A 6536-nucleotide genomic window follows, 5' to 3' on the forward strand; every position below is an offset into this window, starting at 1 on the left:
TCGCCTGGGTGTCTGCAGCCTTTGAGACCCTAGATCACGCCAGGCACCTGGAGGCAGCGGGGGACGGTATCAGGGAATGGCACGGAAGGGTTCAAATCATTCCTCAGGGATCAGACTCAGAGGGTTGCTGTCGGAAACCAGTTGTCATCAGTGTGGGAGCTCACCTGTAGTGTTCCACAGCGTGCAGTTCTGTCCCCCCGCTTTTCAATCTCTGTGTAATTCCTTGGGACAAATAATTTCTCGTATCTCACTGCCTGGCTGCTGTGGGAAACTGGCTGAGAGGGAACAGCTTGAAACTAAGCCCTGGAAAGACAGAGGTGAGGTTGGTTAGGAAGGCAGCGATCTTGACGGACGCTGCCCTCCCCACTCCTGACGGAGTTCAGCTGACCCTTGCTGCTGACTCAGCCTTGGGGTTACACGGGACCCAGCGTTATTACTGGAGAGGCAAGTTCATGCAGTTGCAAAAAAGGCTTTCTTCCAGCTCCTCCTAGCCCATAAGACGGCCCCTTGCCTTGACAGGGCTGATCTGGGCCACCTGGATCCACCCCACAGTAGCACTGAGACTAGACTACTGTAATGTACTGTACATGGGTCTCCCCTCAGAGACCATTCAGAAACTCCAGCTGGTGCGGAATAGTACGGGCTCGGCTGTTATCCGGAACTAGGCAGAGCAGGCACGTTGCTCCCGTTCTGCCGTCATTCCATTGGCTGCCCATCAGGCTCCATTTCAGGTACTGGCTACCACACGCAAAGCCCTTCCTGGCCTTGGGCCCTCAGGTCTGCCAGACCGCCTCTCCCCCTACATTGCGCCACAACAGCTTTGTTGGTCAGAGCAGAGTCTTCTGCAGGTGGGCAAACCCAGCCACTGCCCATAAGAGGTGCCTTCTCGGTGGTGGCTCCCCCTCTTCTGGCTTTCTGCAAACTGTGCCGAACTGGATTATCCCAGAGTGCTTTCCTATGCAGGCAGTAGGGCTGGCACCGAACAAAGTGATTCACAGCGTGGCTTGCCAGAATGATGCGGGACCGTGGTCTCGACTCGTGTGTTTCGCGTGCTGTGAGTCGGATCCGACTGTGTGATTTTGTGTCATGAAGTGTGTCCTGTTGATGCTTCTGCTTTGCTTCAGTTCCGTTTTCAGACTCCCGGGTGGTTGCACAACCCCAGTCCGGTCGCCTCGTTCATTGGTTGTCCCGTCCTGTCGACTGCGCCGACTCACTCTGTGTCGCTCGCCTGGATTCCCAAGGAGACAGGCGGACGCTAAATGACGTGGATAAATAAAAATAACTCTGTTGGCTTCTGATCTCATCCTCTTGCTGGAGGAACGCTGAATGAGTAGCAGATTCCACCAAAGAAGTGTGTTGGCAAAATGTGTAATAGGTTTTAAATCATGAATATATATATATATATATTGCTTTACTCGCACCGTTGGCTGTGGCCTTCTTCTTCTCTCTCGGTGACTGGTGCGGCCCTTTTATTTTCTCCTTGCCTTCCTGGGAGGCTGCGGTACATGTGCGTGGGTGAGAGGTCCACGGGGGACTAGGCCCATCAGTGGCTCCAAGCCACTGTGGAACCACATTCCAAGGTGGCAAACTTCTCAATATCAGCATCCGGGGAGGGCCCCCCCCCCCGGCCTCCGTGCCGTACGTGCTTGGCTCTTCGGGACAAACGGTGGGCCACTGTGTGAGTCCAGATGCTGGACTAGGTGGCCTGGTGGCCAGACCCAACGGGCTCTCCTCTTCTTTGAGGCCTTCTCTTGGGTCTCTCCAGACCGCTCTGGTCTCCTGAGACAAGTGGAGAGGAAAGGGGCTTTCGCCTCACCTGCGGTCTGGTCCTGTCAGCCGGAAATGCTGCTGCGGGTGAAGTCTGGGACCTTCTGCACGCCAAGGAGATGCTCCTCTCCGGAGCCCTCAGAAGAAGTGTTGGGAAGAATCCCAACAAGAAGGGAGCGTCTTCCCTGCAGGCGGCCAGCCAGCCAGAGAGAGAAGGATCCGGCATGGCTGGCAGGGAAGAGGAGGAGGAGGAGGAGATTGGATTCATACCTCAAGGCCCTTCACTACCCAGAGGTGTCTCAGAGCGGCTGACAAACTCCTTTCCCTTCCCCTCCCCACAACAGACACCCTGTGAGGTGGGTGGGGCTGAGAGAACTCTGACACAAACTGCTCTTTTTCAAGGACAGCTGTGCCACAGCTTGTGACTGACCCAAGGCCATCCAGCCAGGTGCGAATGGAGAAGTGGGGAATCAAAGCCGGTTCTCCCAGATTAGAGTCCGTACACTTAACCACCACACCAAACTGCCTCTCCTCTGGGGTGGAATGTTTTCAAAGGGGGAGGTGAACCCTCCCTCAGCCCCCTGCTTTTCTCTCCCCCCTCCCCCGCTTATTGAGCCTTGGGGTGACAGAGCAGCCGGGGAGGGGGGCAGGAGGGACAGACACGGGAGTGGAAAGGGCTTCCCAGCTTTTACAACAGGGGTGTGTGTGACTGAGAGAGCCCGTTTGGTGTCGTGGTTAAGTGCGCGGACTCTAATCTGGGAGAACTGGGTGTGATTCCCCACTCCTCCTGCACATGCAGCTGCTGGTGTGACCTTGGGCCAGTTACATGTACTCTCAGAGCTGTTCTCTCAGGAGCAGTCCTCAAGAGAGCTCTCTCAGCCCCACCCACCTCGCAGGGTGTCTGTTGTGGGGAGGGGAAGGGAAAGGAAAGGAGTCTGTAAGCCGCTCTGAGACTCCTTTGGGTAGTGAAGGGTCATGGGGTATAGAGCCAATGTCCACCTCCTCCTCCTCCTCTTCATCTTCTTCTGTGGCCATTGAGTGTAGCTGGGCCCTAAGGAGGGGCATCCACCCCATCTGTGTGTGGGGAGGGGGAAGTGGAGGACTGATGCGGTGCCTCTCCCTTTGAGCGGTGCTGTTCAGGACCGTTCTTAGTGGGGGGGGTGAGAAAGGCCCCCATAGCTGTGTGGGACAATCCTGGCCTCTCTTCCTGGCAGGCCGATCAACTCCTCCTAGCATGTTGAAGGGGGGGGGGGAGAGCTCAAGTGGGGTTTCCAGTGGGGGCCCCCGAAAACACCAGACCTCCTTCCAGCCGGAGCTTCCACGGGCGAGAGCCCTCTTTTCCCAGCGCAGTTCAGCAGACACATGAAGCTGCCTTCTGCCGAATCCCAGCATCCGCCCCTCAGCCGGCCCTCCAGGGTCTCCGGCTGAGGAGGTCTTCCCCATCACCTCCTGCCTGGTCCTTTGTAAGCTGGAGATGCTTGTGGGGGGTTGAACCTGGGACCTCCGCTACTGGCGAGGCAGGGCAGGCCCTTTCGGTAGGGGTATAGAACACCACCACCACCACCACCACCACCACCAAAACAGCAGGGTCAAGAGGCCATGAAAGGCCGGAAGTAAGCGGAGGGGAGGATTACGTAAAATGCAAAGCTGATCAAGAAAAGTACAGAGCCTGCTCAGTAGTTACGCTAAGCTACTTAACACCTGTTTGAGTCCGGTCAGGCACCCTGAAGACTGACAAAGTTTTATTTAAGGTATGAGCTTTCATGTGCTTTCCCAGTTCTGTTTCACTGCATCTGATGAAGAGTGCTTTTGCACACAGGAATTAAACTTTGTGGATCTTCAGGGCGCCTGACGGGACTCAGACTGTGTCCTGCTCCTTGCTTCAGAGTGACCAACACAGAGGGCTGCCCCACCTGGATCTACTTAACACCAGTTTGGTGTGGTGGTTAGGAGCGCGGACTCTAATCTGGGAGAAGCAGGCTTGATTCCCCATGCCTCCACTCGCAGCTGCTGGATGACCTTGGGCAAGCCCTAGTTCTCTCAGAGGTGTTCTCTCAAGAGCAGTCCTCAAAAGAGCTCTCTCGGCCCCACCCGCCTCCCAGGGTGCCTGTTGGAAGGAGTTTGTCAGCCGCTCTGAGACTCCCTTGGGTAGTGAAGGGCCATGGGGTATGAATCCAATCTCCTCCTCCTCCTCTTCTTCTATAAGGGGTAGGAGTCCCTGGCAATGCTCCCTCTAAGCTGTGGAGTCTTGTGAGCAAAAATTCTGTTTTGTGAGCTACTTTGTGTGTAGAGCGATTTGGCTACTGCCTAAATTAGTTTGCTCTGGAGCCATCCTTCCTGAGCAAAACAAAAATGTGTGAGCCGGTGTTGGGTATTACAAGTTAAAAACACTCAGTATATCTGGGGTTAAATGGTTGTTTATGTTACTCACAGGAAGTCACATGTTTCTCATGTAACCAATGTTCTTTAGCTGTAGGAAGCCCGGGAATTTTCTCCCTGATCTAGGGATTTGATTGGGACTAAAGTGTCAAGGTGTATTAGCATTTTATGGCTTCTCTTCTCGTCTTTGTTTGGTGTTCTGAAGAAGAAGAAGAAGAGCAGCCATACTCTCTCTCCTCTTCTAGTCTTGTCTTTGTAGTGTAAGGATGTAGCCGATTTAGCTCTGTTGTTATTTTCATCCCAGTTACCCTTCTTCCCATGCTAGAATTTAGTAAAAACTTTGTTTTAATCACGCATGGACTCTCAGTCTGAATTATCTTACTCTGGCGCTGCTGGACTATCTTATCTCTGCTAAATACCATTTTTTCAATATCTGTCACCCAACAGCCGGAGGCTAAAAAACTGTGGGCTAGCTCGCACTCACTCAGCTTAGAGGGAACACTGGTCCCTGGTGTTGCTGGTGAGCACCTCTAGTGAGAAGGACATCCTGGCTCCCTGTTTGACCCCACCCCCGGAGTGGAGAGAGGAGGGGAGGCGGGATCAGGATTTTGGGCCCTTCAGGGGCTCCCTCTGAAACAGGAGTAAGCGAGGCAGATGGAGGGAATGTCTGCAGGCGGCAGAACTGAGCTTTTCTTCGCGGTGGCCGTATTCTGGTGCCTTTGTCAGTAGGGAGAACACCTGTGGGGCCCCCAAGCTGCCCTGGCCAAGAGGAGCAGGCGGGGCTGGTGGTTTGGCACTGGTTTCTCACTGTCCCTGCCAGTTGTGCCTGCCTGGGCAGAACTCTGGTTGGCGAGGAAATGAGGAGGAGGAGGAGGAGCGCGGTGGAACCCCCTGGGGGTGGGGGGAGCTGTTGCGGGAGTTATGAGATGGGGGAGGGGGCACGGGCCTTGAGCCACCAGCCGAGGAGGCAGATGCCAGGGCTGTGGGCCGCTAGCCAAGGCCACCACTGGCGTGCTCTGGTTTATGGCTCCGCAGGGCTGCAGTGCGGCAACTGATTCCGGGAACTGGCCTGGCAGCCGTGCAGCAGCTTGCAGGTGCAGAGGGGCGGCCCCCTGGCATCCCCTCTGGGGAATGGGGGCAGGACCCCGCAAGAGCAGGGTCTGTGTGGGTTGGCACCCCAACCCTGGCCTTTGCTTGCGCACAACTCTGGCAGAAATGGCCAGGCAGGAGGGGACCGGGATGCAGGATGGGGCTGAGCCCCCCCGCCCCGCACGCCCAGGGCTCTGAGGACTCCCCTCCCCCGACTATTTAGATCAACCCAGTGCAAAATGGCGTGGTTCCCTTTGCTTTTGCTTGTGCAATGCAAAGAGGTGATCTTTTTTGTTTCTTTCTTTTTGTATGATTCTGCATAATTCTGTATTTGATATGAGGGGCAGTTTTGTGTGTGGGGGGCTGACTTCATTTATACCCCACCTTTCTCGCCAGTGGGGAACCTAAGGTGGCTGACATTGCTCAGCCTCACAACAGCCCTGTGAGGGAGGTCAGGCTGAGAGAGAGTGACTGGCCCAAGGCCACCTAGCCAGCTTCCCTGGCAGAGGGGGGATTTGAGCCTGGGTCTCTCAGCTCCGGGTCCAGGAGTCAAGCAGGTTGGCTTAACGGCAGCTTCCAGGCTGGGCATCCTGACGAAGGGCGCCCCCCCCCCCCCCGGGAAATGCTCCCTCCACACTTGGGGTGTCTGTGCTAATTCTGCTTTGTGAGCTCCTGGCATGAAAGTTGTGAGCCAGCGATTTGGCTACTGCATCAGTCAGTTTGCTCTGGAGCCCCATCCTTCCGGAGCGGAGACAAAAACGTGTGAGCCGGAGGCTAAAAAACCGTGAGCTAGCTCACACTAACTCAGCTTAGAGGGAACACTGGCTACTGCATCAGTCAGTTTGCTCTGGAGCCCCATCCTTCCTGAGCTGAGACAAACATGTGTGAGCCGGAGGCTAAGAAACTGTGAGCTGGCTCACACTCACTCAGCTTAGAGGGAACACTGCCCCCGGGGGGGGGCCCTTGGGGTTGCAGGACAGGGGACTGAAGGGTATGGAATCATGTGGTGGGGGGGGGGAGAAGGGGCCCTTGTCCTTCCTTCCCCACTCAGGTACCTCCACACAGACTGAAGTCGGTTGGCCGTCGCATCAGGCTAGACCTTTCCTCAGCGGCTGGCGATTAAACTGTGGAACTCACTGCCCGAGGGGGAGGGGGAGGGGAGGGGCCATCAGGAGGAGGGAGCGGGGCTGGCAGGGCCGTGGGCACCTCGGAATCCGCGGTAGAAGTAGGGTTGCCAGTCTCCAGGTGGCGGCTGGAGGGCCCCCCCCCCCGTTGCAAGGGATCTCCAGGCGAGAGAAATC

Source organism: Gekko japonicus, unplaced genomic scaffold, assembly GCF_001447785.1.
Source record: "Gekko japonicus isolate JY-2015 unplaced genomic scaffold, Gekko_japonicus_V1.1 scaffold505, whole genome shotgun sequence".
In the NCBI taxonomy this organism is placed as follows: Eukaryota; Metazoa; Chordata; class Lepidosauria; order Squamata; family Gekkonidae; genus Gekko; species Gekko japonicus.